We start from the raw sequence: 25903 nt of genomic DNA on the forward strand, positions 1-25903 counted from the left end.
GTGCCTCTCTAGTTTCCCATACTAAATCATACACAGTTAGGAGAAGCAAATGGGCACTTTCACTACCTGTCTAGAGACCTTCTTAGTCAGAGCCATATGGGTATTTAGAGCAATATCTATCTTTTGAATTACAGCAAGCGAATGTTTTGAAAACTGTTCAGCCACATGTGATATAGCTTCCAACAGTGACTTCTCAACTTTTCTAGCCTCTACCTACAGTCTCCTTGCCTCCATCTGCCACCTGATCCCAAATATTAAACCCAATTAGGGTTTTGTTACAGCAGAACTTGTTTTCAGTTCATGTCTGGCAGTTCGCGCTTCCCACCAGCGGGGGAACCTTTGCTCTCTGCCATGGGGCACCTCATCCTACAATCAGTAAAGCCAGCTTCTTTACATGACGGTCTCAGGGCAGCGTTCCAAGAGCACAAAGGCAGAAGCTGCACAATGTCACTTCCATCTCTCTCATTCTGTTGCTCAAAGAAAGTCACAGGGTCAGTTTCCATTCAAAGATCAGAGAAACAGACTCTACCTTGATGCAAAGAATGTGAGGCCACATTTCTACCACAACCTCTTATTAGGTATTTTTATTCTTAGCAGTCCTCTGGGCTAGGGACTATTACCAGGGTATCTCCTGTATTATTTGGCACAGTATTTATTATTTATCTTTACCTTAATATTTATTCCACAAAATTTAAAGGTCACCATGTATTACATCTTAGTAAAAGGATAATAATGACATATCTATGCAAATGTTTAAGACAGCAACATGTTTTTAAAAATTGGAGAAACATGTATAGGTGGTTAAGCACTCGTTATGAAAATTACCAGTCTTTCTAATATGCTCAGTCTGCTTTCTGCCAACAGAAATGTGGACTATGTGTCCTTGGGAAAAAAATTAGATTCATTTTTTTCCTTTTCAAATTTTGTACACCAAATGGAATTGCACTATAAGGAAATTTATAAATCACCTTCAGAAAAGATACATACTATAAAATAAACCTTCCAAAAAGTGAGAAACTGACTTATGAAGTCTCATTTGCAAATGGATACATTTTTGATTATCACATGAACATTTTTTCAGCCATATTGCTCTTTCCTAAACACTCCTCTAAAAGGAAATTCATGAGAATAATTAAAGTATGTTTTGTTTCCCTGTAGATTTTAATTACTTACTTCAGCTAAGCTCTTACATACTTATTTTATTTCCATAAAATATGCTTTACTTAAGCATATTTTAAAATAAAGTTGAATACTCATCTGTTTTTCCCCAAGCAAAGTAACCTTTGATATACAAGGGGGGAAATGCATTTCATTGAAGGTCAGATTTAATAATTTTTCCTTATACTAACTATGTGACACTGAGGAAATTACCTGACTCTTTGGATTTCTATTTCTTTACGATAAAAAATACGAACTTCTTTTAGGTCTTATAGCTTCAAGACACCTTGTTCTCTATATTCCTCTTTGCTAATGCAAAATTGAAGAACTCATTAGATGTTTTTTCACTACCCATCAGTTTCATTAACAAGGGCTTTACTACTTAGAAGGTAGACGATGTTAGTAGATGATTAAATGAGCCAGATCTTCAGCTTAAATATACATTTCCATGTTGCTCAGCAAAATGATAAACCAGCTAAGAAAGAAACACAGGTTGAGAATGTTTGTCCAATTCACGTATGGCAGCAATTTTATCTTTCAGTTAATAAAGTTAATACCTAGGAGAGCTAACAAGAAAAATAGATGATAGATGTCTGCAAAATGAGGTCAAAGGTCAAATACAAGGAAAAAGTAAAGTTAGAATGAAACATTACAGTTAACTTACAGATACTTTTAAATTATTGAGTTCTCAAGCTTTGTTGTCTTCTTAAAGTACTTATACAAACTACAGTCCTCTGATCATATTGTACCTTCTTCTCAGTTATTCTTTTGAATTCTCTTAAAGATTAAGATACCAGGAAACTTCCAGATTATGGAATTTATAACTATATTTTCCTTACTGAAAGGAACCAAAGCTTCTTAGACAAATAATTTCAGGTAGATCAGATAATACATAAGAGATGTCTGAGATATCCTGTTTTGACAGAAAACAAAGACTACTGTGTCAAAAGACACAGGAGCCAACCTGCAGACAGGCTCTCACTATCCAAAGATGGACCTGTTTTAGTAAAAAAAAATAATAATGATAATAATAAAACTGTAATATACAGAACTATGTTAAATAAATGAAGTTTTATAAGTTTATAATATTTTTAAACACATAGATTATCATTGAAGGTAATTAGGATATCCACTCATCGTTCTGAAAATTGGTAGAGTGAACAACTAAGCATTTATCCTGCTTCTATTTTATGAATTATTTTGGGGGTAAGTAAATAGTACAAGATAGGACAGCCTAATAATCAATGGAGTCTACAGGTAGATCTGGGCTTCTGTATATCAATATTGTTGCAATAACTAGGACTAAACAATATGTAAAAATGTAAGAACAAGAATTTTCTTGAAATCTTTTAGGGAGAATTTTCTGAAATTCTCTTCAGATCAAGAATTTTCCTGATTTTTCCGAGTGCCACTGTGTTCTTCCCTGTGCTTCTCCCAATGGTATAAGAGCTCTGAGGTCCTCTGGTCTGCTGCTGCCTTCCTCCACAGGAGTGCACTGACTGTCTAACCCTGATGTTCCTCAAGGAAGAGCACGGAGAGCCCCATTTTGCTGTAGCCTTATCACATGTGTACTCGTCTCTTTGTGAAGGTAATCTTGAATTTGTTCTCAAACCTCATTTTTGCCAATTTTTCAACCCCAAACAAGTCTTTGTTTTAGCTTAATAAATATTCACACTAATTTTCAAAGCACTTCCATAGAACTTATGGTCATCAATAATGTTATTCTGAACAGTAATATTACTCAGTTGGAATATTATCAGGAAGAGGTCATTTCAGTAGACAGTGTGGATATAGGGCAGAAAGATGCCTATTGGAGATGGGGGAGAGGAAGAAAAAAAAAAAGAAACAGCAATAGATTTAGTGGGGTATAAAAATAACTTGATGGAGGCTTCCCTGGTGGCGCAGTGGTTGAGAGTCCACCTGCCGATGTAGGGGACAAGGGTTCGTGTCCCGGTCCGGAAAGATCCCACATGCTGCGGAGCGGCTGGGCCCGTGAGCCATGGCCGCTGGGCCTGTGCGTCCGGAGCCTGTGCTCCGCAACGAGGCCACAGCAGTGAGAGGCCCGCGTACAGCAAAAAAAAAAAAAAAAAAAAAAAAAAAAAAAAATAACTTGATGGAAGTATTAAAAAAAAAGGTGGAGGAGTTCAACAGAAAATGAGAGAAAAGATGAGGAAGAAACATACAGAGAAAACCTACTGAAAAAGGATTTTAAGAACATATGTAAAAAGAGGAAATGAAGATCAAGGAAGAAGGAATGGAATGGAAAAGAAAAATGACAGATTCAATGGGTTCTGAAGTATGTTAATCAAGTTAAATGCTTAAACCTCATTGTGCTGTCCATTTGATCTGTGGCTATAAAATAGTTTATAATTTGTAATTTATCATCTGTCCTTTGAGAGGTTAATTAGCTTTCCTACAATTAAACACTATTCAGGACTCTTCAGCTGTTCTTATCAAACCTTCAACTGGCTACAAACATACAGCCAAAGCAGTCCTTTGGGAAAGACGATTCAATTGCAAAGTTGTGATTAAAAAAAAAATAAAACACCTATTAAAGCAGTTTTTCTCAAAGGGTAACCCAGCTTTCTAGCATCAGAATCACCTAGGATCCTTAGTAAATGCAGATTCTTGGGTGCTGCCAGAATACACTGAATCAGAATTTCTGAAGGTGGGACCCAGGAATTTACATTTTACCAAGAATCTTAAGTCTTTTTTATACACACTAATGCTTCTTCTGCTAGGAGAAATAGAGGCAGGCCAGGTTAATCATCTAAAGTGCTTACTTTTATCACTTATGAGATCAGTCTTTCAGAAGGAGAAAGAGTAAACCAACAGTTATCCTGATCATCTCTAGGGCAAGTTCAAGAAAATACCAGTCTGTTCTGAGTCAATACCTTTTTTTTCACTTCCTTCCACAACTGGCTGGCCAAAGTAAAAGATGGGTATCTTTAACAGAAAATTAAACAATAAAATTAAAAAACAAACTAATGGCCTGTAATTTTGTGGCATTTCTTTATCAGGCATTCATTCCTTTTTTCTTTTAAATTAATTAATTAATTTATTTATTTATTTATGGCCGCGTTGGGTCTTCGTTGTTGCGCACAGGCTTTCTCTAGTTGCGTCGAGCGGGGGCTACTCTTTGTTGTGGTGTGTGGGCTTCTAATTACAGTGGTTTCTCTTTTTGTGGAGCACGGGCTCTAGGTGCATGGGCTTCAGTAGCTGTGGCACACGGGCTCAGCAGTTGTGGCACACGGGCTTAGTTGCTCCACGGCATGTGGGATCTTCCTGCATCAGGGATCGAACCCGTGTCTCCTGCATTGGCAGGCGGATTCTTAACCACCGCACCACCAGGGTAATCCCCATTCTTTATCTTACTTCATGTCTTTATTTTACCAAAAGTCAGAGAATAGGAAGAATAAAATAGGACCATGAGTTTATTTCAAAAGCCTTAGAGAAATTTTGCTTTAGAGTCACAAACACCAGGGAAACAGACTATCTTATGTAAATAAGAGCCCATGGCAGCCCATTTTCAAGGCAGATGTACAGCAGGATCCAGTAGGGCCCACATCTGCTATATGTGCGCTAGCCTTCCTCTCTCAAAACCCTCAGCTATGTAATCAAACACATTTTTGTTGACTTGGGGGTGGGGAGCTAAAATTCATATGGTTCACTTACTGCTTGTTCTTGGAGAGACTCCTGGTTGGAACAATGTGACAGATCAAACAGCTATAGATTTTCGGAAGGCTGGTTGAGTAAAATCTCAATAATTGTTTGGAAACCATATTTGTCACTGCATCAAGTATCTTTTAAAAAATGCGCCAGAAAACACCCAACTTACAGAATCCAGATTTGTTGACAGAGCCCAAGGTGGTTTCTGTTCCACACAACTTAGAAAGTCTCAGAGTTTCCATGTAAGATCAAATTGATGCAGTACTGAAGAGATGCGAATGGATCTAGAAATTCTGAATGAGACTGAATTTATCCAATTCCTAACCAGATCTAGAATCCCACTAAACTATAAATAAGGAATGAGCAAAGTACCCCTAAAGGGTCATTATAGGCTCATCTATTTATTTACCACAATAAAAAACAGGATTGTTAATATTTGTTCTATACCTCTCATGTGGCTGTGAGAATTATTTAAGATTATTTGCATGAAAATGCTTTAAAAAAGTATGAAGTATAATATAGAGTTGGATCATGTGATAGCATTCCAGGATACCTGTTCCAAGATATTGCATCCATACTAAAATTCCATTCTGAAAATAATTTTTTAAATTAAATTTTTACAAGTACATCTGGTAACTATCACTTAGAAATGTGATTATGCACAAGAAATCGGTTACCCTTTGTTATCTGCTTCTCATTTCCTCTTGCCCTTCACACATCTCATTTACATGCAGCCTATCCCCAGCCTTCAATGATGTCCCACTGATTTCTATAATTTATTGCCTCTTGTTATTCATGTTAACAAGAATACAGTAAAATGAGTCTTTTAAACTGTGCATGTGGAAATTTTTGCTATGTTAATTACTGAGCTGACAATATATGGAAAGCAAGAATATTGTTCCCACTTTCTACTTTCATTCCTCAACCTCCTCATAGTTCCTTTTCTTTCTTTTTTTTTTTTTTTGCATTAAGAATGAATTGAAGAGGTACCTAAAAAGATGAGTTGGAAAACAACTTTAACAGCTCATATAGGATTTTTCTCACCTAGATTTCCATATAGTAACCTGTGTTATGGACAGGAGAGCATGATAATAGCTAGCATGTATTTTTTTTATAATTTTGTTATTCCTTATGACCCCATGTAGTAGATAACCATTATTATTCCTGTATTATGTATGCCTAAACTACAGAACATAGAGGTTAAGTAAATGACACAGGCCCTGCAGCCAGTAAATGCCAAGCCCAGGTTCGAACCCAGCTTATTTGAATCCATGGCTGAGTTAGTTCAAGAGCTCCCAGAAGCACACACCAAAATAAGATTAAAAGTGCAAAGATTTTATATAGGGAGATGCCTATGGAGGAAGGGAGAAAAAGTCAGGAAAGGATGGGAGAGATGTCAGACCACTATACAGGTCACTCACTACAGAAGTAGAGAAGAGAGGAAATGGGTCACATGGAAGTGACTTAGACACAGGACAGTCCAAGGAAGGTTTGCCAGGACTGTCAGGGTCCTCAGGCCAAAGTTGCCATCAGAGGAGCCCCTGTCTCCTAAGACTGGGCCTCCCTTTGTCTCCCTGCTGTGTTCAGTCATTGACCAGAAGCAGCCAGTGGGAAGTATGCATCAAAGCAAGCACAGATCTGGGTTTCAGATCACAGCATCTTCAGCCGTGGTTGTAGGCCTGTAGCTGCAGGTCTGCAGGGCGCATGCTCAGGACCACCAACATATCCTTAAACACTGGGCTATACTGCCCACTAGTCTAAAGCAAAGGGGAAAGGTAGAAGAAAAACCAGAAAGAGCAGTCCTACAGTTAAGTTCTAAGACTGAGTGTAGTAAAGAGAATGTAGTATGGTAGTAAATCCAGTATAAAACAGATTCTATAAATCCTTGCACATTTTTCCCAGTGAGAATTGGGATTCTAGAAGACTTCTCTTTGTAAGTCCATATAATTTATGAACAAAGGCAATATACAGTTGCTTGGATATATCTCAGACAGATCTGAAACGTGGACTCACAAGGGTTTGACACACCTGAGAAACTCTTCCTGGGAACCTGCCCACTAGGCCCTCAGGACAGTGCCGGGGATGCCCACAGTTACTGTATCTACTAAGCAGTCAGGCACAGAGCCAGAGGCTCCCAAGCAGCTGGGAAAGGTAAGAAGGGTCTAAAAACCAGTAAAGGCAAATGGGTGTTGAAAAACCTGTTGGGATCTTCACCCCATCAGATGGTAATACCTATACCGGACAGTCTTTTGGGGCTTTGGAAGCCAGAAGAAGCTTGTTCCTCTAACAGGGAGATTGTTCTCCCATCTTTTAAATTTCACAACTATCTAAAAATAGTAAGCTATATTCTTTGTGTACATATACAAATATTACATCTTTTAAATCAGTCTACTGGCATTTTCCGGTCAACTGCTTTCACCATGTGACACTTGAACTGTGAATGCTTATATGTATTTACCAGTTTAATTGAGATAAGAAAATTCAGAGGTTACACAACAAATGTCCATGTAGTTAGATACTTCAGAAGCCCCCATTTTCTTCTACCTGGCTTACTGTAACATTTACCAGTTATTCCTATCCCAGCCTCAGTCCCACTACAATCTATCCTAAACACTGTTGCCAGATGAATCTAGCCGCAACATACCATGAAAACTAAAAGCACAAGTGTTTGAATTTCAAGCTTTTTGATCACTTGTGTGACTAGGTAAGTCACAAAAATCTGACACTCAATTTCCTAATATATGAATTGCAAACAAGATGGTTCTTCCAGTTACCAGTTTAATGTCTCTCAGCTCAAAATTTACTTTTCATTGCCTGTTACTGGACCCTAATTGTTTCTCCTTTGCCGGTGGGCACGGTTAAACTTTAACAATAGAGGCACGAGAGGGACCCTAGAGATGGGCGGGGTTTCTCTTCCTGGTTCGGCTGTGCCTCTCCCCGCAGGTTCCTGCAGCACACACACGGCTTGGATGCTCAGTTCCTGCTTTGCGTGGCAGCCTGATAGCACATTTTTGGCAAGCAGAACTCCGCATCTCTCCATGAGCAGCTCCTTGGGCACTCACTTGAGCAGCTGTGCAGGGATCGCGATCATCCGCACTTCCCCGTGAACAGCTTTCCCCTTGGCTTTACCTGGAGTTCTGAAGCCCTTCCCTACACAGCTTCAGCATTACCCAGAAGAAGGGTTCTCAGTGAGACACCTCAACCAACTTTGCCATCCATTGTGCCATGGCGTGCCCTTTCCAACAACGTTTGGATCTCAGTCCCTTGGGAAGAAATCATCCAAGTTTGTCTCTCTCTTGGATGCTGGGTGTCAGCCCCAGCTAGGAGTAGAGGTTTCTTCCTATATTTGCTATTCTAAAATTCTTCAGTTTTCTTTTCCCCTTACTAGCCAATCCCATATTATAGTCAGTAACTCTTTTTATTTTTTTTTTTATTTTTATTTTTTTTTAACATCTTTATTGGGGTATAATTGCTTTACAATGGTGTGTTAGTTTCTGATTTATAACAAAGTGAATCAGCTATACATATACATGTGCTCCCATGTGTCTTCCCTCTTGCGTCTCCCTCCCTCCCACTCTCCCCCTCCCACCCCTCCAGGCTGTCCCAAAGCCCCGAGCTAATATCCCTGTGCCTTGCGGCTGCTTCCCCCTAACTATCTACCTTACTACGTTTGTTAGTGTGTATATGTCCATGACTCTCTCTCGCCCTGTCAAAACTCACCCTTCCCCCTCCCCATATCCTCAAGTCCGTTCTCCAGTAGGTCTGCGCCTCTATTAGTAACTCTTTATATTTAACTTTCCCTGTTTAAATTACTGTGTGATTTCTGTCTCCGAATTGGAACTTCATTAATACTACAGTATAAACCATTGCCATAGGAGTGTTAATTGCAATGAAAGATGGAAATCACAAAGCACAGTAATCTGGTAATGGCATAAGTGCTTAGTAGATTGTAAATGTTAACATTATTAATGGAATTTAACCCTGACAATAATTCCTAATCAGCCAAATTGGAGAACCCACCATTCAGCAAACATACTTGCATTTCTTATCTCTATGTCTTTGCTTATGCTGATACCTCTGCTTAGATGGCCTTTGAACCAATCCTTCAAGATTCAGAAACACTGGGAAAATAATAGAATTCTAGCCTACGGCTATTCAGCCCAAGCACAAGGGAAACTTGATTCCAGAGCAAATGCTCTTGGTGACAAAAAATTCATCTCAATCCAACACACATTGTTTTCGCATTTTCTGTATGCTAAGCATTATGCTCTTCATAACAGGTACCAAAGACTAAGATAGCTTTCTGCCCTCAAGTCACTTACATCCCATTAGTATATATAGAATTGATGACACAGAGCTATACTATAATTCCAATGGGGTTACAAATTAATTTACACTGCACTTAAATGCATGCAGAATATGTATCGCCTTTTATCTATTACTGATCCTACTTTCTAAGTAGTAGGATAAATACAAATTTTAAATTTGCCCAACAACACACCCTCTCACTATGTACAAAAATAAACTCGAAATGGCTTAAAGACTTAAACATAAGACATGACACCATAAAACTCCTAGAAGAGATCATAGGCAAAACGTTCTCTGACGTAAATTGGACCAATGTTTTCTTAGGTCAGTCTCCCAAGGCAATAAAATAAAAACAAAAATAAACAAATGGGACCTAATCAAATTTAAAAGCTTTTGCACAGCAAAGGAAACTACGAGCAAAACAAAAAGACAACCCACAGGATGGGAGAAAATATTTGCAAACAGTACAACCAACAGGGCTTGATTTCTAAACTATACAAACAGCTCATACAACTAAACAACAAAAAACCAAACAACCCAATCCAAAAATGGGCAGAAGACCAGAAGAGACACTTCTCCAAGAAGAAATACCGATGGCCAATAGGCATAAAAAGATGCTCATCATAGCTAATCATTAGAGAAATGCAACTCAAAACTACAATAAGGTACAACCTCATACCATGTCAGAATGGCCATCATTAAAAAGTCTACAAATAAATTCTGGAGAGGGTGTAGAGAAAAGGGGACCCTCCTACACCGTTGGTGGGGGGAATGTAAGTCAGTGCAGCCACTGTGGAAAACAGAATGGAGGTTCCTCAGAAAACTAAAAATGGAATTACCATATGATCCAGCAATTCCACTCCTGGGCATATATTCAGACAAAACTATAATTCAAAAATACACATGCACCACTATGTTCATAGCAGCACTATTCACAACAGCCAAGACATGGAAACAACTTAAATGTCCATCAACAGATGAATGGATAAAGAAGATGTGGTACCTATATACAATGGAATACTACTCAGCCATTAAAAAGAACCATATAATGCCATTTGCAGCAACATGGATGCAACTAGAGTTTACCGAACTAAGTGAAGTCAGAAAGAGAAAGACAAATACCATATGATATCACTTATATGTGGAATCTAAAATATGACACAAAATGAACCTGTGTATAAACAGAAACAGAATCGTGGACATAGAGAACAGAATGGTGGTTGCTAAGGGAGTCGGGGGTGGAGGAGGGATGAATTGGGAGGTTGAGGATAGCAGATGTAAGCTTTTATATATCGAATGGATAAACAAAAAGGTCCTAGTGTATAGCACAGAGAACTATATTCAATATCCTATGATAAACCACAATGGAAAAGGATATTTTAAAAAGAATGTGTATATATGTGTAACTGAATCACTTTGTTGTACAGCAGAAATTAACACACTGTAAATCAATTATACTTCAATTTTTTAAAAAATTTATAAATTTTCCCAACATAGTAAAATGTTTCTAACAGTCTCTTAATATGCAGCCTCTTGTCTGTCTAAATAATACTCCACATTCTATATTCACTCTACTCTGAGAAGGTGTCTAGGTTTGCTAAAGATAGTTTGACTTCACAGTATCAGCAGAAAGAAAACATCCTTGCCTTGTGCTGGCTGGGGTTTCTGAGGCATCACTGCCTGAGTTCCCATCCTTGGGCAACAGGATGGCTCCTGCTACTCACCGTCTGCCTGGAGTAGCTCGTGATTTTTTCTCTGTCAGCCTGGTTGGGCCTCGGTGAGACCTTACATCTGACTGACTGGGCCTCACCTTGGGACTCCTGCTGGCGTTGTAAACATACTCCGATTCTCTTCTCTGTTTTGCACCATGGGGTCCTAGACTTGGTCTATGAGACAGCCTGTGCTGTGGGCACATCTTGGCTCTGATCCACAGCATACACACAGGGGCTCTGTTACCTTCAGCATCCCCCCTGATGTGCGGCAAGGAGGAGATGCTGGTGCCTCATAACCAAAGAGAACCCAGGGTAACTCATGAAGGCTGGCTAGGTCATTATTGACTACAGTTCTCTACAGGACTGCTGGGGCCTATCCCAGACCACAGCATGCTACCAGTTGTCCTTGCAAGAGTCCCAAATGGGAAGAGGAGTCAAAGTGGCTCCCACTTCGGTGTCCTGCTCTGACACCTGAAGTACCTTCTGTTCTAGGATTTTATTAGGACTCACACATCTCAACCAGATATCTCTTATCTCTGCTCCCTTTTGTCCACCTAATTCCCTGGGGCCAGGAGAAGCAGATATTTTTTCCTACTTCTTCTTCTTTAAGAGTGATTTCATCTATATTGTATTTTGCCTTTCTCAACTCATTTCACATGGAAAAGCGTTTGGCAGCAGAGAAACTGGCTTCCTAATAAAGACATTTTAAAAGTTTGACCTATTACATCCCTTTTGTTTTTCAAGATAGTTCAATTATACAATTCCCTTCACAATATTCCCTGAAAACTATAAAAATTCTTGGTGCTCTTTGTTCTCCTTAGAGAAGATGTCATAAATGGCATCCAAATACTCTCTTCCTTCCTGAGGGCCTACGTCTTTGGTTCAACCACAGTCCAACATCTGGCACTAACTCATGATACTGCTCTGACTTTGTGTGTTGGCATGTGCAAAAGACATTTAACATGACATTTGAGCCAGAAATTGATTTCGCAACCTGTGTTCCCCTCTTATGTTCTGCTAGCAGCAGCATCTTCATTTCTCTGTCGGGACTACATGTACAGGCAGAAAACAGCTCGGACACAGGATCTAAAAGAAATGTGTTTCCAATAGTTAAAAATACTATAGCCCCACTTCAGAGATGTACAAATAAAGTGGTACTTAACTCCAACACAAGCCCCAGGAGAAGTCTCACCAAACTGCAAAAGGTTATGATCTAAAAGAACTCTGAAAGATCAAAAGGAGGTATTGAATTAACTTGGGAGGAAGGGGGACTGTCCTGAACTCACGTCTTGGTTATCTCTGTATTCCTCATAACACCTCACAGAGCTCCTCTTGCATTGTAGCAACAGTAAGTATTTCTTGAACTGAACTTAATGGAATTGATATGTCATGCTCAGTTTCATACTGAAGAGGTAGACATTAAAATCATTCACATTTCCCTTGGTGATATAAAGGCATCTGCCTCTGCAAAGAAACCTCATGAAATTTCAGGCCGAATGTGAAGTGTTTTGGAAAGCTGGGCTTATTTTTATTTCTACTAAAAACGAACGCACTTAAATCTAAAAGGTCTAAGTGGCTGCCACTATGTTTGGTTTCTACACCCCATTTCATAAACATTTGCATGAACTATTGTTTTTGTTTGCTTTCTGTTGAAGGGTGTCTGTGTTATTTCTCTGATTGGAAAAAGAGAAGAGAAGACATTGTTGCATGTACAGTTCAAAACAGCCTTCTTCCCTGACTGATTCTGTAGTCAAAACAAGCATATCGCTGCAGGTGGTTGTGAATCTGAAACTCAGCTTAAGGGAGAGAAATCAATGTTTCACTTTAAGGAAAAATAACTAGCTTTAGGCAAAAAAGTAAAATTCAGGACAATAAATGAAAGCAGTATATATCATGTTCTGAAATTGTTTCAGTGACTCAAAGAGCTGAGAAATTCAACACTGTTTCAGTCTTGCCTTTTTTTTTTTTAAGAGTTATGGACACATTTATAAAGTCATCTACACTTTCATCTAAGCTTCCTTTGTCTGATGCAGTGTTGTAAACTTAGCAGAAAAGTGAAATACCCTTAGAAAAGCAATTTATTCAAAATTCTGTCATACTGATCAGAACAGACTGTCTATATGGGAACCCAATAGGCATGATTTAAATATATCAGTTACACACCACAGAGATAGACTGAGCTGATTAGAGAGATCCTAAAATGGTCTTTGGAATAATTTAATTCACATGTTCAGGTACAATTTTGAAATACATGAAAAGAAGTCAGTAGAACCATGTGTTTACTTTGGCATAGACTGCAGTCATGTCTGGCAATAAATGCAGAAGCACACACTGGTTTTCACGTGTGAAGAATATATTACAAATGGTATGAAATAGATGTAAAAGAAGACAATATAGATTTGTCTCTTCATTTGGACTATCTTGAGTATGACAGTGATGTAACTGGCAAAAATCCAAAATTAGGCAGAATTTCTTGATGAGGCTAAGGACAAAGGGGCACTCGTACATTGCTGGAGGGGCTGCAAAATGGTACAACCCTTATGGAAGAGAACTAGTCAATATCTAGCAAATCCATAAATGCTCTAACCTTCAGTATAGCAATCTCTCTCCTAGAAAACCACCCTAGGATACCATGGAAAAAATTAAAAAGATATACTCAAGTGTCTGTCAGTTAGACCATTATAGTTTACAATAACAAAAGGCTGGAAATAACCATTAATAGAACTTGAAAAAAGTATTTCATATCCATACAATGAAATATACAGTTCTGTAAAAGTAATAAATAATAACTAGTATGTATAGCTATGGAGTGATCCCCAGTATACGTTCCTAAGTGAAAAAGCAATGAGAGAATGTATTCTGTCACTTGTCTAAAACTAGTATTGTTATAACTCCACTAGTACTACTATGTTTTTAAAATGAAAAACTCAAATATTTTAAAATCCATAAATTTAGAATAATTTTTTAAAAGAACCTCACTGATCACATATGGTAGATATTATAAAATTAACTCAGTATTTTTAAAAACAGGATAAAGGAAAAATATTAAGCATTAATCTGGGTTTTATATATGAACTGTACCTCAGAGTAACAAAATAGCTGGTAACAGAAATTTTCTCTTCGTAAAGGTGTTGTAGCTAATAAGTAAAGAAAGATGAGTAGAATTAGAATATCATGATTTTGCAACCCTTGATGATATAATAATTTATATCTAGGAAAAGAGAGAAACCACACAATGGGTCCTTATTCATATAAATATTCAATATAACCTATGAAGAAATCTTTAAAAATAAAGACCTCTACCTGATCAAGTCTTCAAGCCTTGAACAACCACTTTATAGAACATATAGAGACAGCATAATGTCTTATCACAAGAGGGATGCAATCAGACTGTGGAAAATTCTGTTATTTCAAGAATTGAATTGCAAAAATAAATAACATTTTTAAAAGGAAAAGGAAGAGAGCTTTAGGTTAAAATAGAAAAATTACATGAACCAATTTCAGAGCATTGGCCTTATTTCAATCATAATTCAAACAAAGTGAAAAAAATGAGGCAGCAGAATTAGAGCCCTGTATATTTACTAATATTAAGGAATTATAGTTTTTAAATGTGATGGTAGTATTGTTGGTAATTTCATTAATAATTTTTGACTTTTAGATGTAAGTAATATGAGTATTTTCTCTGAAACAAAACAGGGGGTGAGAGACAGTGGGAAGGAGTGTAGATAAATAAGATTGGCCAAGAGTTGATAATTGTTTAAACTGAGTGATGGGCACATCAGAGCCCATACTAGTATGTCTAGTTTTGTATGTTTTTGAAAATTTAATAAGAGAAAAATTAATGTTGATACAAATGATTAACTCTGTGATCTGGACAAGTTAACAGTCTAGAACTTCCCTGAACAGCACCTGTAAGAGGAGGTATCGTTTTCACAGGGTGGTTACTTAGTAGGTAACCAGTTAATGCTGATTCTCTTTACATCTTAACAAGAGTCCACTAAACCCTTTGGCATCTGACATAAAACGATATACTTCTGCAGGTTAAGTAAAATGTCAACATTACCTGTTATATTAATAGAAAAACAGAAGCATGGAAACTTAAGCACATTTGTTGTGGTCGCTTATGACAAAAGTCAACATTAAATCTCAAATCCAAGTATAATTTTATAATAAAAATTTTAAACACCACAGTTTACTTTAAAATCACCTAAACTTCAGAGTTTTGCTCTACTTCATGTAAAAACGAAACAAAGACAATAAATAAGCACCATGGGTAGTAACAGATTTACTTGATTCATTTAAGCGATATTATTTTAGAAAGTACATACTTGTACCTCTGAGATTTACCTGAGAGTTATTATACACACTAAAGCTGTATATGAGGCACAACCTTTTTTAAGCTTTACTCCTATAGGAGAAAAGGTATTGAATGCATCTTTAAAAACAACATGCATTTTAAAGTTAGTTCACTATACCAACTCTGGAGAAGTATAACCCTGGTTCCTATTTAAAGGGATTGGAACTGTCAGAAATAAACGTTTTTATGGGCATGGGGACAACAGCAAGGCAGGTTGTGGTTCACCTTGTGACTTTTTCACAGTGGCTCATCATAATTACAGATGTAAAAGGTGCTTGGTCAGTTAATTCCATAAAGTATTGGCAGAAATGCCAAAAAAATTCTTCCTGTCCCTCCCTCAAATGGCCTGAAGCAGCATGATATCTGTATTTTCCATCTATCGTTTTGATAGACAGTCACAAATTTTGTTTTAAATGAATATCTTTTTAATTTCCTGCAAGCCACACACACACCCTACTCCATCCTCCAAGAAAAAAAGGAATCACCCTTCCAAGTTTTTTTTTTAAGATAACAGAAAATAATAATAGCCAAAAAAATTATGCTTATTCCATTTGTACTGCCGAAACTACTTGGGAAATGGGCCATGTAGCAGTAATGGCATTTTGGTTTGCTACTTGTAGGATAATCTGAATTTTTGAGAATTCTTTGTTTTTCCCTCTTTTGCACTCTTCACATAGGTCTCTACCATAGAAAGCAGTTGCTTCAGGTTGCCTAGTTTAGGAGAGAAATGGGATAGGCTATTTTTAGGGAGATTTGGCAGCCTATGGGAAAAAACAAGAGTAAGAAGCAGGTAGTAGATCTGAGCTGGGCAGGACAGGAGTCAAATTAAAAGTTGGAGTGTAACCAATTATACCCCAAATTTGTTGGTTCTCATTTCCAGACAAGTAAGAAGCAATACCTGTTGAAGTCCATCTAAGGCTAGAGCACGAAGCCAGTAACTAGACTGGGTGCAGAGGCATCTATGTGTGACATATCCAGTGACCTTTTTGCCTAAAACAGCTGGCAATGAGGATGAGTTGTTACATTTGTGAAGTCAGGTCTATTATGGATTTTTTTCCAGTTTCCTTATTCCCAGTCTAAAGTTGAAAATGTAGTTCTTACCATAAAGAATGGAAAGAAGGAAGAATGGCAAGGAAGGAAGAAGGGGGGGAGGGAGGGAGGAAAAAAACTGTAGAGAAATGTGAATGAATATAGACACAGTCTTTATGGGAGAAATATGGAAACAAAGGCAGAAGAAAAATACATAATCCCAGATAGACCTATTAAACTTATAAACACTGGGCTTACTACTGTATTAGGAGACACTGTGTTATGTGTTTAATATACATTGTATTTTTAATCTTCCCAGTAAGTTGGTGGATTAAGTCCTAATTTTATTCCCATGTTTTTGGGAACATGTAACAAATTCACAGTGATTCCAGAATTTAAAACAAAACTGTCTGCCTCCCAAGCTTACCACTAAATCACTCATTATGGAATTTACTAAAGGCAGTCATTAATTCATGATGTTTAAGATCTCTAATGATATGACAAAAGTTTCTGTAAAGCCAAGAAAGCTACTAAATTTAACATAGAAATAAAGAATCATTATGAAATTACATATAAAAATGAGACATAAATTTGTTAAAATATTAATAGTTGTTGCTGTGGGTGGTGATTTGAAGGCTGCTTTTTTTCTTCCTTGTTTATATTTTCCATCATTTTAAAAAATGTTCTACAATGAAAAACCTTACTTTTATAATTAGGGAAAAAATGTTCAGTAATTGGTCCAATGCCTCCAAATTATATTCACTCAGACCAATATTAATTGATGCAACGCTACTTCTCAAAAACTTAAATTTATTAAAGCTCACTACTTATTTTATTCAAAGTCTAGTCAATTTCTCTTACAAGGCTTTTGGTTTAAATATTATAAAAATTAATTCCCAAATCTATATTGTCCCTTCATCTCCCCAAAGAATCTCTTATTTTCTTCTGGAAATTTCCTATTCTTAAATTCAACATGTCTAAAATCTAAATTAACATTTTTTTTAAAACCAATGTCATCATCTCTCTTGATTTCCCTTTTAAAACTTTAAAAAGCATTTTCCTAATGCTTTAGGCAAAACCCTTGGGACAACTTTAAAGGAACAACTTTATTCCTTACACTCTATCAGTCTCTATCTAATCCTTATGGAGGCTTCCTTTGAAATATTTGCCATCTGTATCCTTGCCTTTTCATTCTAAATGGTGCCATTCTGTTTCAGGTCCTTGTCAAGTTGGCCTCAGGTATGCACTAGACATATTTCCTACACAGTTCTCAAAATTATGTGAAAGCGCTGCCTTCACCATGTCATTCCTGTGCTTTCCAACGGTCAATACTCCCAAGTGCCTATCAACTCCTCACCCAGGGTTTAAGCCCCACCTCCTGCCCCAACCTATTGTAATCAAGTTTTTGGTTTCAAATTCTACTACTTGTTTCCTTCATTCCAGCTGAACTCTGGTTTCCCATTCTCCATGCATTTTACACTGCTGTGGTCAGATAAGTCCTATCTGTTCCTTACAGCCTAATTCACACTTCAGCTTCTCTAAGCCCTCACCAACATGAAACCTTCTTAGACACTATAGATAACAACGCTTCTTCCAAAGAAGTCTAAGCAACTGAAGAGGTTATTGTTCACAGTATCAAGACACAGGAAGAGGATATTGTTATTCCTTTTTAACATATGGAGAGGCTGAAACACACTAGATGATTTCAGCAAGCTACATAAAAGGCCAGGGTCTATATTATAATAAAGAAATATATTGAAAAATACTAAACTGGTATGAGTGGCCTTTTTGTAACGGAGAAGTCAGACTCATCTTAGGAAATGTTTCATCAAGACATCTGTTTCAGATAAATATGTTCTTCTCAGCAAGGAAAGTGTTGAAATCCAAATGTTTCATCAAGGATTAATGAAAACAATGGGTATTATTTTAAGTTCCTTTCTCCACAGGTTTAGCTTAAAGACACCATGAAAGATGACAGATACTCTATTTCAGAAACACATGTATCTCTAACACTTGCTCATTTCAGTCACTGATTTGATATACTCCTCAGCACAAAGAATACAACAGAGGTGTAATATATAGGGGAGAAATAATTCATATGGTGGCTTTATGGAGCACAGCTTGCATCAGAGGTAAAGATAGAAAACTAACTCCAGTGGTCTCTAGCCTCTGCTTCTCTCCGTGGTCATAAACTTATGTCAGGGTAGATGTATTTTTATTTTCACTCTTATTAATAAAATAACAAAGCTCAAACCTTATTTTATCTTTCATCTTCCATAGGAAAATGCTCACTCCTCTGTTTGTAGGCAAGTTATTTGTTATTCTTTGCCTCATTGATTCCAGCAATGAATTTCAGTTTAAATAGTTGGGGGTGTTGGTTAGGGTTCTAGGACCCTTAAGTCATCAGATACATTTTAGAAAATAGTGAATATTGAATTACTTTAGTAACTTTCATTTTCAAAATGTAACACCATGCCATATTTTCCTGCTTTTTGCCTAATACCACCTTTTATTTTGTGGTTCTATTTTCTATTACAAAAATGAAGGTAGACAGAATTAGCATGAGTCAACAAAAAAGAATTTCAAATCTTACCATTAAAATTATATACTTATTATCTCAGCAAGATTCCACATTATTTCCGAGGAAATATTTAGTCCTTTTTATAACATAAAATACTTCAGACTATGAATTTCTAAAAAAATTTAAAGAGAAGTTATCTCCCTTTGCCCCAGCTATCAAACCAAAGGTACATATTTCCCAATAAAGAAAGAATTTTTTAAAAAAGGATATCAATAGTGAAATTGTTCTTATTAAAAAATATTGAAAACCAAAGTATTTAGGCACTGCATAAAATCAGATATATATGTGATCATCTAATTTGAACACATTATTTTCTAATTTTTCAGGACAATTTTAACCATAAATGAAATATAAAACATTCAAAGTGTGTTTTGATATCTCTAGTCTTTATAAAATCCCTCAATAAGTTTATTCAATCTTACCTCATTTATTTAAAACAATTAAAATTATTTTGTTATTTAATTAAATAATTAACAATGGCCACACATAACAAGTCTGATGAAATAGTATGCAACATATTTTAAGAACCTTTACTTTCCTGCCCACCATAAATGCACCTTCCAAGAAATTCTATTATCTGCAGGAGTAGAGCAAGGATCATTTGGTGGGCCTGAGGTCTCATTACCACAGTCAATACTTGGGTTGCCCTAATCAGCAGAATGTTGGAAGCTCACAGTACAGATGAGGTGGCCACAGAGGACAGAAGCATCTGGGAGCCAGGAAGGATGCACTGATGGCAGATGTGCAGGGGGAAAGCTTTGGCAGAGACACAGGCATCCCCAGTGGCCTCACAAAGTGAGTACTTAGGTTTTAGACACACCTCCTATTTAAGGCTCTGATTATTTACCCTTGGGTCCTCTTCTTGTTTTCTTCATTTGGTTCATTTTCTGTCACTTTTCATGTTGGGATGCTTGGAAGTGTTTCTTGTGAAAGGTATTTGAAAAGTGTAAAAATTATATGTAGAAGACTTTCAGCTCCTCACAGGAAAAGTGCCATAAAATCTAATATCAATACATAAATAATAAATCAACTCAACAGATGTTGACATTTTCTTGTCAGGCAGTGACTTTAAACTCCTGATTCAGAATCTGTGACAGAATAAATTAACTAAAAGTGAATCTCAATTTGTCTACCTTACCCAAGGACAAAAGATAAAAAGCTTAGATTAAACAGAATTGCCTATATCCTACCAAACAAGATGGGACAAGAAGTATCATTCATATCTTCAAAGCAGACCTTGTAACAAAAAATAACACTCAGAACAGGACTTTTTTAAGTTAAATATCCTGTTCATTAAATAGAAATTAATAAACTCAAACCATATGCTCTTAATTAGATTCTGAAAATAATTTAACACACCTTTTTTTAAGGCACCAGACACTGAATATTAGCCAAGAAATATTAAAATCTAAGGAGCACTTGAGATCACCTTGAAATTTCATTCCTAAAAAAAAAGAAAATCATTGTTTTCTGGCATTACAAGCAGAACATTAGTCAAGAAGTAGACAATCTTTATGTCAAGAAATGGAACATAGCCCTCTGGAATTGTAAGTTCACTATCTACAGTTCTTGGAAAATTATCCTCATTGCCTATGTTTCTACTTTTAGCATTATAGTGCAAATACTAATTATTTAAATGTATCTATCCCTAAAAGCTCCACAACTTAGATTATTATAAATTTTAAATATCATCTATAGGAAAGACTTTGAATCCCTGCTACTCATAGTGTTATGCATGGACAGTAGCACAGGCATTACATTTGGAACCTATAAGATGCATAGAATTGACAGCCTCACCTCCCAGATCTACTGAGTCAAAATCTGAATTTTGACAGAAATCCCCAAGTGATATATATGCACATTACAACTTGAGAATCACTGATTTGGCCACTAGCACATAATTAGCCTTTTATGTCTATTAATAACCTTTTGGTGATTTCTTTTAATTATTTTTTACAAATCTAATCCAATCCCCCAAATATACTCACTTAAAAGAATTACATGGTGCCACTGAATGAATGGAAGGGACTGCTTTTGCAGATTACATTTCATAGTAGAAAAATATATAAATTGAATGGAAGAAAATCTTAGAAAAACTATGAAATAGACCAAGTTTCCTTTCTGTGACCTAACACTATGCTCACAAATGAGAATTCCCTCACAAATGTCCATTTCCCTTTCAACCACAGTTTTCTCCCTATATTATTCTTCTATATTGTTTCTTCCTTTTCTTTGAGAGGATGACTTTTGCTAATATTTTGTCAAGCCTCTAAGTGTTTTAGTTTTTGCTTTGTTTCTGCATGCATTTAATATCTAAAACAAGATTCCCTTTCTATTCTCTGGGGGTTTTGTTTTTATTACATATCTAAGTTGCACACACACAAGACTCACAACAGATGTAAAGTGCTTAAAAATAATAATAGAAACATAAGCAGAATTTAGAGCCCAGAAATAAACCCATGCATATACTGTCAACTAATATTTAACAGGGGAGCCAAGAATACTCAATAGAGAAAAGACAGTCTCTTCAATAAATTGTGCTGGGGAAATGGTACACTCACATGTAAAAGAATGAAACTAGACCCCTATATTACACTACTCACAAAAATTAACCTTAAATGAATGAATGACTTAAAGGTAAGACGGGAAACCATAAAACTCCTAGAAGAAAACATAGGAGAAAAGCTCCTTGACATGGGTCATGGCAATGATGTCTTGGATACGACACCAAAAGCATACGCAACAAAAGCAAAAATAAGTGGGGCTACATAGAACTAAAAAGTTTCCACATAGCAAAAGAAACGATCAACAAAATAAACAGTTAACCTATGGAATGGAAAAAAATATTTACAAACTATATACCTGATTAGGGGCTAATCTCCAAAATATATAAAGAATTCATATAACTCAATAGACCCCCCCAAAAAAGTCCCAAATAATCCAATTAAAAATGGGAAAAGCACCTGAAGAGACATTTTTCCAAAGAAGAATATAAATGACCAACAGGTACATGAAACGGTGTTCAACATCACTAATCATTAAAGAAATGCAAATCAAGACTACAATGCGATATCACTTCACACCTGTTAGAATGGTTAGCATAAAAAAGACAAGAGGTACCAAGTGTTGCTGAGGATACGGAGAAAAGAGAACACTTGTAAATTGTTGGTAGGAATGTAAATTTGTACAGCCACTATGGGCAACAGTATGGAGGTTTGTCAAAAACCTGAAAATAGAGTTACTGTATGATTCAGCAACTCTACTTCTGGACGTATACTCAAAGGAAATGCAAACACTATGCTGAAGAAATATATGTATCGCCATATTCACAGCAGCATTATCTATAATCGCTAATACATGGAAACAACCTAAATGTCCACTGACAAATGAATGGATAAAGAAGTTGTTATCCAACTCCACAATGGAATATTACTCAGCCATCAAAAAGAAGGAAATCCTATCATTTGCAACAATATGTATGGACCTTGAGAGCATTATGTTAAATGAAGTAAGTCAGATAGAGAAAGACAAATACTGCATGAACTCACTTATATGTGGAATCTAAAAAACAAAAGCAAAAAACCAAACTCATACAAGACGTTATAAGAGGTGGGAGGTAGTGGGTAGGAGAACGGGATAAAGGTGAGCATAAGGTACAAACTTTCAGATAAAAAAATGAAACATAAGTACACCTATCACTCATTTTTAAATAAAGAAGCCCCTGTGTGCTCCTCCCCAGGAAACCATATTTTTAAATTATTTTGCTGCTTTTATGTTTAATTTTACAAAGATAACTATATCACTTAAGAGCATATCATTTGGTTTTGCATGATGTTATATAAATGTAGTCATTCTATTTTACTTGAGTTTTTGATTCAACATTATGTTCCTGAAAGCCATTTTATTTTGACATAAACTATAATAGATTGACTTTCATTGCCATATAATAATCCTGTCTTCTTTCAATGGGCTTTGTGTTATGCCAAGTCTTTAGTTAATATTAACAGCACCATCACGAGCACACTTGTATGTGTTGCCTGGTGCACATGCAACACTTCTAGGACACATGCTTAAGAGTGGAGTTGCAGGCTTGTGGAGAATTCACATCTTTACATTGTTAGATAAATGTTCTCTAAGTTGCTTATTCAGAACCTCTAAGAACTATCCCTCTAAGAGCTACACTGTGGTCATCAGGGGAGAAAAAGCCTCAGGACACTCAGGTAGTTGTGGGGGAAAGGTAGACATACATTAGAAAACATTAAAAAGGCTGGATGAAAGGGGTGCTGAACACATACATTTAAAGACATCACTCCATTTGTCCAGGAAAACATTCAGTATCCATGAGAGAGGTTATACTGAAGATCTATAAAGCAGGCCCTGTGTTTGTCCAGAGTAGGAAAACATTAACAATCTCTTTGTAAGTTAAGTGTTCAACTTTTAGCATGTGTGACATGAATCACTCTGGCTTATGGAGTGGTAGCTTTCATCACACATTTATACCTATATACTTATTATTGTATAGACCTACCTCCCCAGTGGCTGAAAGGGACCCTTGACAGAGATAGACAGGAAAGAGAGGCCTTCCCAATGAGCATAGGTTAATGCTAAAATATTTTTTAGATGTAGTATAAAGTATATTGTTGAAGTTGTTTAGCACTACATGTATATATCAGAAAATGTGTAACTTAAAAGACACATTGAGATAGCATTTGCTATCTGAAGGAGAAAATCTTGGACTATCTAGAGAATAGGTATATTCCCATTAACATACTGCAGTACTAAATTAATTTGGAATGTCATTTTGCAGGAAGATGAGAGACCCCAAACTCCTGACGTTGTCCTGTACGGAACTTGGATGTTTTCTGCATTATAAGCATCACAAAGAGAACAGCACACAGAATGAGAAACGACTATAGTATGAAATGGAGTATCAGCTAAGCATTTGTTCTACTATCTCCCTTTTGCGTACCTGAAAAAGTGGGTGGTTCCTGGATTAGGCCAGGAAAACGGGATTTAGGAGACCCAAGGATCCCTTCTACATGTGAGTGTAGAGTGTAAATACAGTGAGGAAGGAGCTTGGTGATGATGGCCTTTTGTAGACCAAGTAGTTAGTGGCCAGGAAATGGAACAGAGATGCCAATATACTGGTTAATGGTCTGTGTATGAAGTGGATTTAGCTGGATGACCTCAAATACTACCTTTCTAACTATTTATATTGCAGGGTTCAACAAATATGACTTTCCTGATTAGAAAATAATTCTTATAAATCTAATATACTGAACTTATCAATACTTGGAATTTAAAGTTATCTTAGATGCTTCAAAACTAAGAAAAGTTTAGTAAGATTTCACTTCAAAATCAAAGCCTAAGCTGATTATTTACATCACTGTTGGGATCTTCAACACTGTAACTACAAGACCTTCTGAATGGATATACTCTCATTCTTTTATATTCTTAGGACCATATCACTCTTAAGGATACTTAATACTTTATCAAAGTGAGTTTTCTACATTTTGCTTATTTCTGTCTACCTCCACTTCACACATATGTATGCGGGGAGGGAGGCTGTGTGTGCATTTTAACTGTTATTTCTCATGATTCAGAAAATACCATTTAAGTAATAGTTATAGTTTCTATTTTCTTCATTGATGCAATAAAATAGACCAGATGACTTTGTTTTAGAATGCTCTGTGATTCACAGCGTTTTAGATTAAATGTGTTTCAATAGACCTCAGCTATTTTTCTCCTTTTGATGCTCAAATTTTCACAACTTTGGCCTGAGAGAGTCCCATTAACATTCACTTCTGTGACCCTTTGACATGATGTCATTAATATTTAAAAGCCTCCTTGCTTTCAGGCACTGCATGATTTTCCAGTCTCAATTATAGATTCCTCCTCCTAATATCTTCAAGGAAGTCTGGTTCACTTGAGCAGAAAAATACAATTAACAATGAGAATCTGGACTCTAAGGTGAAGGATTTCAGTGAACAAAACCAGAAAAGACTGTTCTTTTTCTTACAAAGTCATACATCCATATTGAAAGTTGCAACTAAGTTCTAATAGGATATAGTTTCCATTAAAATTTTTAATCCTATACTGTATTTGTATCTGTTTAACTCTAACACTGAAAAATTATTACATCTATTCAATTAAAAGTCATTACCTATTTGCTTTACCTGCAAACCCAAGAAAATAAATCCAAAATTATATGACATTACAGCAAACAAAATAATTTAATGAAGTTCAAAATTTTTCTAGTTTCCTTTGTTCTTAGAATATAGCTCACAAATGATATTTGATCAAATTACTTTGTTCTGCAGCTGCTTTCAATCTCTCATTCTATGTGGCTATGTAAGTATTATTTGATGGACAGTTTGGTTCCATTTTTCTTTAGTTCACTTTCAATTTTTAAAATGTTGGCATTCTTCTAAGCTCCTAAAATATGGAGGCTCTCAACTACTAGTCTTTCCTTAGTAGCAGAAAAGTCTCCTGGAAGAGAGAAGAGAGTCCTTTCTTCTTTGCCATAATTAAAACTGATCAACACATGCTCAAAATTTTTTTGATGATCTCATTACCATTACCTGGTCCATGTATGACAACTTCCTAGACAGTTACAGGTGCAACATTAATATACTTGAATATTAATATATTATATTACTTGAATAAGCCACCTCTACCTCCTGTTGTTTAATTTTCAGTACTGTTAAAATCCATGTACAACCACATAGGTAACATAACTGTACCAAATGACATCCTGAGCATAAGGCTTTTTGATTTATCTGCCCTTTTTTTTCCCTAAGGTATAAGTTTTATAGTCAATATTTTCTTACCAGCATAATATATCATGTTATATAGTGCTAAATCAAAATTTATCACATATAATCCAAATATTCTTTCAATAAAAGTTGTAGACTTTAATCTTCCTGCAGGGTGATCAAAATATATGCACAATCTTGGAATCCCATTAGATTCCCAGTAAGTACAGGCATTTGATATTTGCATGAAATCTTCTGACTCATGAACAGAATTCAGGCTTTACTTCATATAGATTACCAATGTTTCTTTTTTTAATTTTTTTATTGCAGTATG

At 36.2% G+C, this 25903-nt stretch overlaps 1 pseudogene; it reads right to left on the minus strand.

Moving 5' to 3' along the window:
- Positions 1–293: 293 nt before the first annotated feature.
- The window catches only part of LOC116751066, an 85401-nt pseudogene continuing 59791 nt past the window's right edge, over positions 294–25903 (minus strand).

The sequence above is a fragment of the Phocoena sinus genome, chromosome 3, assembly GCF_008692025.1.
Source record: "Phocoena sinus isolate mPhoSin1 chromosome 3, mPhoSin1.pri, whole genome shotgun sequence".
Classification (NCBI taxonomy): Eukaryota; Metazoa; Chordata; class Mammalia; order Artiodactyla; family Phocoenidae; genus Phocoena; species Phocoena sinus.